Source organism: Vombatus ursinus, unplaced genomic scaffold, assembly GCF_900497805.2.
Source record: "Vombatus ursinus unplaced genomic scaffold, bare-nosed wombat genome assembly UNPS02014832.1, whole genome shotgun sequence".
NCBI lineage: Eukaryota > Metazoa > Chordata > Mammalia > Diprotodontia > Vombatidae > Vombatus > Vombatus ursinus.
The window spans coordinates 26680400-26694010 of record NW_020954610.1 but is presented as its reverse complement, the minus strand read 5'-3'; the positions used below and the strand labels follow the sequence as shown (position 1 = coordinate 26694010).

The window sequence follows — 13611 nt, the reverse complement described above, 5'->3', positions numbered from 1 at the left end:
GAAAGAAAGAAAGAAAGAAAGAAAGAAAGAAAGAAAGAAAGAAAGAAAGAAAGAAAGAAAGAAAGAAAGAAAGAAAGATAAAAAGAAAGAAAGAATTTACTTATCACCTATTATGTGCCAGGCACTGCGCTAAGCATTTTACAAATATCATCTCAGTTGATCCTCACAACTCTGGATGGTCTGTGCCATCATCATCTTCATTTTACAGCTGAGGAATCTGAAGCAGACAGAAGTTAAGTACGCAGGGTCACATAGCTAGTAAGTGTCTAAGGTTGGATTTAAACTTGTCTTCCTGACTACAGGCCCAGTGCTCTATCCTCTGTGTCACCTGGACAGCCATTAGCTACTGAAAGGGTTTCAAAGATGGAACTTGCCCAAAAGAAGCTTAAAAATCTAGAAGTAAGAAAATAAAGTTCACTGAAGTAAAGAATAGAGATGAATTCTCTTCTGTTGAAAGAATCAAGGAGGGCAATCAACCTGCGCCTGAAAAGATGAGTAGGAAATCAACTCAACTATCAGTGACGGGGAGAGGAAGAAGGATCAGCCTTAGCAAAAGTACAGAAGTGGGAAATTCAAGACATATTTGTGAAGTTTCAAGTATAGTATGCTTTCGTGGGCATGTGAAGCCATGTGGAAGGAGTTAAGTGTAAAATAAATTTTGTTGCTCCTCTCCATGATGGCTGGATGGGGAAGGCTGGAAGCAATGCCATAAGAAGATATCAGGGTGAGGTAACACTTCTATTGGATCTCTTGGGCTCAGGGTCCTCCAGGAATGCTGGTCTCCTCAGTGCTTTACCTACTCCTCAATGTTCAAAATAATGTATATAGATCATTACCACATAGAGTTCATAAAAATAAACAATCAGGCATACGATTATGTATTTTCTGAGCCCTTATTATATTCTTATAAGAGAAGCACTGTCCATATTCCCCCCCATTCTCTTTAAATCTTCATCTTTTTGATATCCCTGAAAGACTGATTCCCTGAGTATGATTAAAATTGTGATATCTCCAGCACAGATGTCTTCAGCATGTATCTGGCCAAGTTCAAGTGTTGTTTTTCTTTTTTTCCTGACTTTATCTTCCTAAGTGCTGTTGGCACTTCCTCGCATCAAAAATGGGGGTGGTACAGTCTAAACATCATAGTTCCACTAAAAACAATGAAAATCAATAACTATAATTGCCAGAAGATATTATGCATCTTGTGTCTATTTTTTTCCTCTTTTCAGATTCATCTGCAAAAGTTTTCAGTATAATGTGGCTTAGCTGCTTCTGATACCAACTTCTCTAAAGGCTTTCATTCAATGTTTTGTGACATTTGAGGAGGTAGCAGTAGTAATAACTAGCATTTGTATAGTGCTTTAAGATTTGCAACATGCTTTATAAATGTTATCTAATTTTATCCTCAAAATAACCTTGTGAGACGGGTGCTATAATTATCCCCCTTTCACAGATAAGGAAACCAAAGCAGGCAGAGAGATGAAGTGACTTGCCCAGGATTACACAAGCAGTATCTGTCGAAATTAGAATTTAAACTCAGGTTTGCAGAAATCAAACTCTCTATCCACTACACTAAGCTGATTCCCCTGTAGAAGTAAACATATCTTTCTATAGAAGGCATTTTTGTTTTTATTTGTTACATGGGGTCATTTAATAAGAGGGATCCTTTAATGAGAAAGTATTACCACTGGCTGGGAACAATTATAATAGGTCGTGAATATATATACACACAGTTATTGCATCTCATTCCTATTTACAACATTCCTATTGAAAAGGAAGGATTTGAACATTATTCTTTCCCTCTTTCTAGATTTAGAAACTAAGGCTGAAATGGTACATGGCACACCTATTGAGCAGAGTAGTTATAGTTCAAATTCAAATCTCCTAGCTACCATATTAATTCTTCCAGCTTTTTAAGGTCTATTTGGATAATGATTCTGATGTCCAATATACTGATTTTCCCTCCCAATCTTCCAATTTAGTAACTATGACAGTATCATCAACAGGTGCTTAGATACAGCAAGTATGGAGAAATAATGGGCAAAACTGTGCTTGGGCGTGCAGAGTTACAGTGCAACATACAAGGCATTAATAAATATTTCCCTTTTCCATGTTTGATGAACCTTTCCCATTCTGAAGATCATATTCCTTGTTATAGAATGTAAGTTTTTTGAAAACAAGAAAAATTTCATTTTTATTTTTGTATCTCTAGTATCTACCACAGCATCTGACTGGCCTCTAGTAGGTTCTTAATAAGTGTGTATTAATTGAATGACAACTAAACTATTTCTGTTCTTGTTCTTTCTTTGTGTACGCCCTTACCATTCCTTCTCCTTTTTGCCTTCTACTTTTTCTTCTGTCCTTCCTTAGCATCTAATTTCCCTCTTTTATCCCTCCTGTTCTATAGATGACACATCTCAATTCTGTGCTCAGTTGAATGCATAAGAAATGGGTGGAATAAAGGACAGAGGAAGGACTTTGACATGAAAAACCATATCATGCCTAACTTTTCTTCTTTACATATAGTGCCTTCATGAGGCAAAATTGGGAAGAAGGTAAGCCTCCAACCACATTCAGTGTAGCTAACCTGCCTTTTTTCTTTTCTCACCTTTATTTTACTTTCTCATCTTTTCTGCCTTAGTCTTGTACCTAATACCCTTGAGGTTTTTTTTTTAAATCTCCTGTCTTTTATCTACACCTACTGTTGAGAAAAAAATATAAACTGTATTATTTCCACCATTTTATTAATGTAAGCCAACATATGTGCTAGGATATTTGCATTTTAATCCCTATCTATAGTTAAGAAATACGTGGCTTCATCTCTTCTTAAAGAAATATCTGGCATAGTACATAGAGCTCTGATCTTGGAGACAGGAGAACCTGAGTTCAAATCTGACCTCAGACACTTGACACTTACTAGCTGTGTGACCCTGGGCAGGTCACTTAACCCCAATTGCTTCACCAAAAAAAAAAAGAAAGAAAAGAAAAGAAATGTCTGGCATAATTAGTACGTGGCATTGAAAAGAAGGCAAGAGAACCTTCTTCCTGTGTTGTATGAAAAAAGAGGATGCAATCCCCTTGTGAAGGATAGAAGAGGTACTAGTAGCCTTTACAACACATATAGGGTTCATACAGTTAAGGCATATCTCCCTACTCTGTAGTATCTTTTTTTAAGAGGCAGCTGATGGTACGGTATAGAGCACTGAGCCTGGAGTCAGGAAGATCTGAGTTGAAATTTGATCTCAGACACTTAGTAGCTGTATGACCCTGGGCAAGTCATTTAACCTCTGTTGACCTTTGTTTCCTCACTTGTAAATGTAAAATAATAGCATCTACCTCTCAGGGTTGTTTTGAAGATCAAATGAGATCATATTTATTAAAAACACTTAGCACAGTATCTGGCACATAGTAGGTCCTATATAAATGCTTATTCCCTTCCCCTTTTCCTCTTGCCCCTGAAATCATATCATATATATGAACCCAGCCCTGTCTATATGCAAAACCCACTGACATCCAAAGGATGTCTATAAGCCTTATTGTGAATCAAGACTAGAGATTTAAGCCCTAAAGACCAGAATATCCATTTTGTATTGTCATTATAAAGGAATTAGAAAAGAGGTTCCTTTATATTGTTATAGTACTTGCATTAAAAAAGCTTCCTTTTCCTCCACTTGCACAAGTATGTATTTAATTTTTCCTTTTCTCAATTGATACTTTTCTGTCAAATATTAATACTGAAAATGCAAATAGATCTCAAAATTTTGCCAACTATATGTAATTGTCATAAAAGTAAAAGTCATGGTTTTCATATTTAAAACCACCAGGAAAGAGCCTCCATTAGCTATAACCAACCACCAGGCATTCATTAATAAAGATTTAAAGGCTCTGAAAGTGGCCCTTCAAGTTTCACAGGGAGCAAAGATCTTTTACCAACCAATATTAGGGTAATTTAAGGATAAATGAATTGCAAATATTGTATTAAAATAAACAGGTCTGAACGTTGTTAAAAGTTCATGAAGTAAAGAATGGAGTAAATCCAAACCAAAGCCATTCTTCTCTGTTAGGACACTTTCTAGCATTCTTCCAATAACCCCAAAAGAGGGTAGCGTGCAGAGTTCTGAAAAGGCACATGTAGGTCAAAAACTCCAAGTTTAGCATCACAGAGGCAGACCAAACAGAGAACTATTTCAGACTGTGCAAAGAGTTTTGCTTAAAAATAGCAGCATAAACATAGCTGTCCCCAATTCTCCTTCACTTTCACAGCCCCATCCAATTCTCTTAAGCCCAGAGCTGCCATTGATTTCCCAGGGAGCTCAACCTGCCAAAGAGCTAAATTGGGGTGAAGAGATAGATATTTGCTATCAGGCTCACTCTCAGCTAACAGAGAACATCTGCCAGTTGCCCTTCAAAAATCTTTTTCAAGGATGAGATTCCTGCCTTGGAAACATAGAGGAAATAAAAATGGTGGGGGAAGGGGGTTAAGGGGTATTGTGGTTTGTTTGTTTTTTTAAGAATTCTACTGATTTCTTTGTGAACTCTTTGAAGAAAGTAAAGCCAGGGTCTTTGCTGACCCAATTTTCAAAAAGCTTAAGAAAATGGCCTGTTTGAATCCCCAGAGAGCAATTGGCTGCAAAGGAATTTGTTTTGGGCAAAATCAAAATAAATCTAGCTTTGAAGTTAGTTATGTTAGAGACAAATTCACTAAGGTGCCTACTGAAAATAATTAGCATCCACACTATTAATATTTTTTCAACTTGTTCACTGATAACAGTCCCTCTCTAACAGTTACGTTGTTGATTAGTATTTTCTAATTTATTCCTTCTTTGCCATATCAGTCATCAATGATTTTTCCACATATTGTTAGCCTAAAATACTACCACCTTTGGTGAGTAGGTTTATATTCTAAAGGGACCTCTGTTGCCTAACATAAAAAACACTCAACTTATCTTGCCTGAAATGTTGACTCTTTTTCTTTCCTAGCATTTTTCATAATGCAATCCAGTGGGATTGATTTTTCATCAATTAAGTAGCATTGCACATTGTCCTAACATGTCATAAATTTCAAAGATTTCTCAATATCTTGTCATGATGAACCCAAATTTAACAGCATTCTCAAACCATGCTTCCACATATCAAGATATTTAATGTTTGTGCCAATGACCAGAATTTATCGTTTCTTGAATTTAATGGTTCTGGTGTCAGAGCTCCTTTCAAATTGTTTCAGCAGAAACTAAACTTTTTAAAGTCAATAAACCATTCCCCAACTTTAAAAAAATATATATCCCATGGTTCTCTATTAGGTTGTTTCAGTAGTCAAAAAATGTGCTATTCACATCCAGGAGTTTAATACTTTGAAAAAGGTGTGTTCTTACACTGTTATTCTCCAAGTTTCAGATGAGTATCCCAAATGAGTATAGTCTGAAAATATAAATATCAAAGCAATGATCCCACAAACATGGACAAGATTTCTAGAATACAATTTGTTTAAATGGGAGATGCCCCACAGATTAGCATTGACTGTTGAAATGCCTCTCAATTGGGGAAAGAGCAGCCTGGGATTTTGGTTAGAGAAAAAATTGCTTTTGAAATTTGAGCTATTGACTGCCATCCAACTGAGGTACAAGTCATTACTATTGGGGAGTTTTTGGCAAATGGAAGGGATTGTATCTGTAGAAGGAGCACATTTAATAGGAAACAATGGAAACTAAAGGGACAGCACAATGAAGGAATGAGTGAAGTAGAAACATAGAGTTACAGAAAAGACAGACAAGGAATCCAAAATTATGACAAGCATATGAAAGAGCAGGGTAACAAATAAATATATGGCAAGAGAAGCTATGCATTGCAAAGTTGTGATCACTCTGAAGACCAGAGTACTCAATAAAGTTAATAAAGGTGATAGAGCCTATGGCTTACTATGGTTCTGGTATGTTGAATATAATAGTGTCTAAGGTCATCATTCTGGACAACCCATAGCTTAGATAATACTTAATTAATTAAGTCATAAGATGACTGAGGGCAACAAAAAGCAATTAAGGAACAAATATGAATTTCAGCAAAGGCAGGGTGAAGGTAAGCACAAATCCTAGCAACTGTTAAATCACAAAGCAAACTATAAAAATAAAAACACATCCTAACACTGTGCCGTGTGAGAATAAAGTCCTCACATAGAGGATATTTCTGATGCTAGATTAAAATTTCATGTGAAATTTGGCCAAAAATGTTAATGGGAGATAATGATAGACAGACACATAGAGCAAATAGAGGTTGCTTTGATTATTTCATTCAAACTGCATATTAACATGACAGTTTCTGAGATGATAACAGAATTAAATAGTTCCAGTAAATTTAGGATATGGAAGTTAAAAAAAACGATTTGGAAAATGAGGGAAAGAGGAATATGGGAGGTTGGGAGGCATAGAAATCTAGTGCAGTAAAGAGATTCAATTAGGATGATAAGAAAAATAAGCTATTACTACGGATTATGAAAAGGGTTGTTATGATGCAATGTGGCATTTTTATTCATTTTTGCTTCTTCTGAGTTCTAGAGGATTTCTGCAGTAATAAATTATAGTCCTATACTTGACCCTACAGAAAACTCAAAAACACTTTAATCATTGATAGACTTATTAGAAGGAACTTATGTTATAGAAAGAAACTTCAGGAGTCAAAATGGGAGCCCAAGGCCAAATTCTTCACTGAGGGAAAGTGGGAATTGCACATCTTCTTGTGGTGTAATGGAAACAACATTGTATTTGGATCTGTATTCAAATCCTGGTTCTGCTACTTGTTACCTGTGTTACCATTGGCAAGACATATTACCTCCATAGGGCCCAGTTTCCTCATTTGTAAAAGAAGAGTGTGGACTAGCTGTTTGACATGATCCCTTCTAGCTAGAAAGTTAAGAGCCTATTGTGTACAAAATAAAATCCACAGTTGAATATCATGTACAATTTTCTTCAGGATATAGGAATTTATAAAAAGGAAAAATAGAAGAAGGGAACATTATGTAAGTCATCTTGAAAACGGAAAAAAAGTATCTATCTATCAATCAATCAATAAGGAATTATTAAGTGCCTATTACGTGCCAGGTTCTGGAAAGATGACGACAAAAAGGAAGCAGTCCCTTCCCTCAACGTTCTGATGGGGGAAGCAATATGTACACATATAAGTATATAGAGAAAAATCAACATAAAGCAGTTTAAGGAGGAAGAACACTAGCAGTTGGCAGGAATAAGAAATCTTTCTTGTAGAAATAGGTACTTGAGTTGAATGTAGTTGATAGTTAAAGAGACCACTTAAGATAAAAGTGGTTGAAGACTTTTTTTTTTCTTTAAGTCTTACAAAATGGTTGAGTAAGCAGTGCTGTTTCAAACTGCATTAAGCTAAAGCAAGATGGAGGAATGAGCCGCTTTTCTAAATTCTCCCATTTTCTGTGTAGCCCCTTGTTCATAAGCCTGGAAGACTAAGAAAGCAGAAAGTATCTATGGCAACAGAGCAGACTTTTACCCAGACTTCACAGCATCTGTGACATTGATATTGAGGGGAACTCTAGGAAGAAGGACACAGAAGGCAAGCGTGGGGGAGGTGGGGGAGTTAGACAAAATTCAAAATGTATACACTATTGATGGCAAAATGATTTGACCTAAACTCTAAAGCACTTTCCCACAACCTTTGGAAAAATGGGAGGGGGATTGTTACCTCTGGGCTGAGGAAGGAAGAAATGAAGAAAACAAAGGAATGAGGGGGAAATGAGAGGTGGAGGCTGGAGAGGGGGAGGCCATAGCAAATGAGAGGCACCATGCAGAGTAACAGAGAATAAATGCTGAAATCTCACTATCACCATTCACTTTGAAGGGTCCAGCACAGGAACCTCCACCCACAGGGTGGAGAGGATCAGAGACAGGTGATATTTATTTCTTATCTTCCTCTTTCCAGAGAGGAAGTTAAATATCTAATTGGGCTCTTTGTTCACTTTAACTGTTTTGTTTCCCTATTGGCTGGGGAATATTACACACACACCCATTCCCTTTTTTAATTGCACATTTTGGTCTTTAAACTTTTAACTCAATAAATAAAAATTGTGACTGGGAGGAAAGTTGTTTTTGTACTTTATTTATTGCTGGTGTAAAAAGACGAAAGGGAGAGAGAAAGAGAGCATTTTATTTCCTATTTAGAGAAAGGAGTATATCTGATGAGTGGAAGCAGCTCTCTAGGCTTAGAGCTAATTTAGTTGGGCAAAAGGCCAGCTGATCTATAAACCAGTATTGGATTGTCCTAACCAGATAATGAATTTGGAATTTAGATATCTCTAGAAATAAGATCACAAGCCATTAAGAACAGAAGGCTATGAGGGATCAAAGATAAGCATTTTTCTTCTTTTCTTTTTTTTCCACAGGTGGCAGCCATTTAGCTAATAATAACAACCAACATTTACATAGTATTTACTATGCACTAAGCATTTGCTAAGCACTATACAATTATTATCTCCTTTGATCCTCAAAACAATTCTGGGAGATAGGTGCTATTATTATCCCTGCTTTACAGAGGAAGAAACTGAGGCAACAGAGGTTAAGTGACTTGCCCAGGGCCACACAGCTAGTATATGTCTGAAGTCATATTTGAAGTCTTTTTGATGCCAGGCCCATCGTTCTACCCACTTCACCCCCTAGCTACTGTTCTAGGCTTTGAGAAGCAAGCCATACCTCATGGAGATAGGAGTAGGGAGTTTGGAAAGGGAATATGTATATGAACTGCTAGAGAAGTTCCACCCACATGAAAGGAGGTGGAATGAATTGTACCTGTAAATATTGCCTAGTTCAGTAAATGAGCAACTCATTCTGCCTCACTTCCCAGTGCCATCTAATGTTTCCATGTATATGATATGCTAGTACTCATCTCTGACAATCAGCATATTCTGGTCAAATTATGTCAATAGACTGTTGTCAAGAAGGAAAGCATTGAAACCTTTGCTGAGTTAGAAGGATCCTAGGTCAGATGTCAGTGAAAAGAAACAAATTTTAGTGTACAGATTGAATGGGATATGCAGCTGGAGAGTAAAAATGAAGTCTCCTCTTTTCTGAATCTTCAGATTTTCATGCTTCTGAAGAATTGTAGGCAACATGCTTAAAGTAACACCAGGATCCTGAAAAGATAAATTCCTCTATCTCCTTTCTGAATGTACACTTTATTTGTGTGATCAGTTGCTAAAATTTTATCAGAACTACAAACTCCCCATACAAAGATGTTGAAACCATAGAATGCTATTGTCATAATTTACTTAGATTTTAGTAAAGCATTTGAAACACTCTCATGTTATTCCTATGGAAACATGAGGATTTGTGGGCTAAGTGATAATACAGTTTATCTGGATTTAAAATTGAATACCAGAACCCAACATGTAGCCATTAAAGACTTTAATGTCAACTTAGAAGGAAGTTTCCAATGAAATCTTCTAGGAATCTGTGGTTGGTCTAATGCTATTTGATCTTTTTATCAATGACTTCAATAAAAACATATCATCAAATTTGAAGATTAAACAGTGGATACTGTGATGGACTCTAGCAAAAGGTAGTCCAACTATAGCCTGCTGTTTACTGTAATCTAGACTGATTGGTTCCTTCACATGATTGCCACTACTACACTAGTGGGCATTGTAAAACTCCTGCCTAGTCACATATATCACTTGGAATCCTTAGTTTCCTCTGCAGCTCAGCTCAGTTGTGATCTCCTATACGAGTACTTTATTAGTCCCCTTAGTTGCTAGTGTTCTCTCTGCAAAAAATTAGCTTGTATTTCCTTAGTATATATGCTATATTTAATAATGTGTCTCTATTGAGAGAGACAGACAGACAGAGAGACAGACACAGAGACAGAGAGAGAGACAGAGAGAGACAAAGAGAGAGACAGAGAGAATTTCCCTGAATGGCATGTAAATGATTTAAAGGTAGGGAAGGTTTCATTACTGCTATTGTACCTTCAGCACCTAGCACAGTGCCTGGCATTTAAAAATGCTTATTGAGTGAAAGAGTATCACAAGGAAATATTCAATGTCAGGTCTTGTTTTGTTTTGTTTTGCTTAATCACTTATTTTATCTTGCTCAACAATTGTTTCAGTACTTAAAAAAAAATTAGCCTAACTTGCATGGAAGCAGAGATTAAGATATTAATCCTAACACACCATGAGCCTAGAAAGAAAAGGATAGATGAGAGAGAGAGATGTTGTGAGATAAGCATCAATAAGACTTGACAATTGAATGAATATGAAGGAATAAGAGAATTAAGAATCACTCCAAGTTTGCAAACCTAGGTGACTTGAAATTTGATGGTACCTTTGACAAAATGGTTACCAAAGGGGGCATATTTACAGAAAAGATAATGAGTTCTGAGATAGATAGATAGACAGACAGATATGTATAGATACATGTATAGATGTATGTGTGTGTAAATGTTTTAGGTTTGAGATTCCTATGTGAATCCAATGAAAAATATCCAAGAATCAGTTGATGATGCAGGAGTAGAACTAGATAAATAGTTTTGCATAGAAATGATAAGTGAACCCATGAGAGATGTTATTATCACCAAGAATGAAAGTGGTAGAGAGACAAGATTGTTAATGTTTGTCCTTAGTTTTTTTTAATAATTAATTTATTTTATTTTTAGTTTTCAACATTCACTTCCATAAGATTTTGAGTTTTAAATTTTCTCACCCTCTCTCTCTCTTGCCTCCTCACCAAGATGGCAAGAAATCTCATATAGACTCTACTTACACATTCATAGTAAGCATATTTTCCTATTAGTCATAATATGAAGAAGGAAAGGAACTGATGGGAGGAACCATGAGAATGAAGCAACAAAACAAAACAATAAAAGAAAAAGAGAGCAAATAATATGCTTCCATATGCATTCAGAATCCATAGTTCTTTCTCTGGATGTGGATAGCATTTTCCATTGTGAGTCTTTTGGAGTTGTCTTAGATCCTTGCATTGCTAAGAAGAACCAAGTCTATCAAAATCAGTCATTGTATAATGTGGCTGTTACTTTACATAACATTCTCCTGGTTCTGCTCATTTTGCTCAGCATCAGTTCTTATAAATCTTTCCATGTTTTTCTGAAGTCCACCTACTCATCATTTCTTATAGCACAATAATATTCTATTACATTCATATACCACAACTTGATCAGCTATTCCCCAGTTGATGGGCTTCCCCTGAATTTCCAATTCTTTGCCACCACAGAATGAGCTGCTACAAATATTTTTGTACGTGTGAGTCCTGGGTCAAAGGGTATGCACAATTTTAAAGCTCTTTGGGAATAGTTCCCAATTGCTCTCCAGAATGGTTGTCCTTGGTTCTTGAAGAGGACCAATGATATCAAGAGGGTGATGTCTTGACTTGCAAATGAATTAGAGTTAAGTGAGGCAGAGCTGTGCAAAGTCATCAGCCTCACTCCTCCAGAATCATTGGAGTTTAGTGGCAAGACATAGGTTAAGATGACTGACTATGGCCTCAGATGCAATGGGAGACTATGATCTTTCCCAGGTCTCAGTTTGTCTGAGGCAATGTCCATTCAAAAAGTAAAGGCTAGGTAAGAATTGAGGTGAAAGATGGTCAGTTTACCCAAAAGAATCAATCTGGGAAAGAAAGACCTTCAGAGAAGAGAAGTTTCAGGAGAGAATTTTGGGGTACACATATAGTTAAAGGATGAATGGACATGGATGATAAGCCAGTAGAGAGAGATGAAGAAGTAACCATATTGGTAGGCAGAGAATCATGAAAGCAGTCACAAAAATGTAGAGGAGAGATTATCCAGGAATGAGTAGTCAGCAACAACAAATACTGCAGACAAGTCAAGAAGCATGAGAAATGAGAAAATATCGTTGCAAATGGTTGACTTGGCAATTGAGAGATCATTCTTAATGTTGGAGATAGCAGTTTCTGTTGTGTAAAGAGGTCAAAAGCCAGAATATAAATAGTTAAGCAGTTAGCTAGAGGAAAGGCACTGAAAGAAGTAAGCGCATCTTTTTCTAGATGTTTGGCTATGAATGGGAAGAGAGATTTAGAACAATAGCTCGAGGGGCTGGTAAAGTCAAGTGAAGTGATTTTTGTTTTGTTTTGCTTTTTTTATTTTTTTTTGGAATAGGGAGCTCTGCACCTATTTGTAGACAGCAGGGAAGGAGCCAATAAAAATAATAGTAATAACAGTTAACTCTTTTATGCCACTTGAAGGTTTACAAAGCATTTCACATATGTTATCTCATTTGGTACTCATGACAAACTTGGAAAGTTGGTGCTATTATTATCCCCATCTTACCGATGAAGAAACTGAGGGTCAAAAAGGTAAAATGGTTTACATATTTTCATATAGCCAGTAAGATTTGAGCTCAAAGTTTACTAATTCCAACACTATCCACTGGGTAACCCAGTTGTGTCATAGGAAAAAGTTAAAGTTTAGAAAGAGGAAATGGTTTCAGTAATAATGTATTGCAAGAAACTGTAGGGAATCGGAACAAGGGCACATGAAAAGAGATTCATTTATTTGAACATTTCTTTTTCAGTTGAGTAAAGAAGAGAATTGGATACACTAATAAGAGGTTCTGAGAGGTAGTATATAGAAGAAGAAGCTTATTCTGGATGGCCTTTACTTTTTCAATAAAGTATGAGATATGGTCTTCTGTTGAGCCACAGAAGGGAGGGGATGTGGAAGTGTGTGGTGTGGAAGGCTTGAGGAGAGAAGAAAAGGTTTGGAACAGGCACTGTGGGGAATGTGATAGAGATATTGAAGTCAACAGGATCATCCAGCATGCTGTAAAATAGGAAATCAAATTTAGTCTTTGGTGTTTTAGCTTTCACTAGGGACTTGATAAAAATAATAAATCCTTCAACAGAATTTGCAGTTGTTTTTATCCATATTAGTGCCTACCACAGTGTGTTGACACTGAATATCCTAAATAAATGTTCGTTGCATGGATAAATGAACAATTGAATTAATCAAAAATCCTGCAAATTAAAGTACTAAATCTTTTCCAATGGCTTACTCCCATTTCTCTTTGGTCTACTTTAAATGTACAGGTAAATGAGATGAGAATGCACTTGATTTCTTTAGCCAGGCCATTTGAATCAGTGTCACTGTAATTTGCAAATATGAATCTGTGTGAATAAGATTATGAAATCATGAAAGATGAAATACACACATAACAAAAAGAGGATCATTAGTGAACTGCTAACAATGGCTAGAGTATTAGTGCTTGCTCAATTACTGCTGGGTAAAAAAGATGCTTTCTAACAGCTGACTCTACTTAATTTTTCCAAAGCATATTAAATCCTTCTGTGTTGTCTTTGTGGGTTTTTATTTACAATGTTTTCATTTCATTACTCTTATATAAAGATTTAGGAATGTCAGAACACCATCTAAATAAATTCAGTTTGAAATCCCATTCTGTAATTATTGAATCAGCACCTGGTTTAATCTTCATTTCCACATTACCCTTTTTTCCTCTCTAATGTCTCTTATCTGTGGGCCTATTTAATTTTACTTACCATACTTATCACTTTTTTAAAAAATAATTAATTAATTTTTACATTTCAACATTCATTTCCACAAGAATTTGAG

At 36.1% G+C, this 13611-nt stretch overlaps 1 non-coding gene across 1 annotated transcript; it reads left to right on the top strand.

The window, feature by feature from the left end:
* The first annotated feature begins 3047 nt into the window (after window positions 1-3047).
* Window positions 3048-3172, top strand: LOC114026132. The gene has a single exon (XR_003567096.1). It is a non-coding gene; the product is annotated as a U6atac minor spliceosomal RNA (small nuclear RNA).
* The last annotated feature ends 10439 nt before the right edge of the window (window positions 3173-13611 follow it).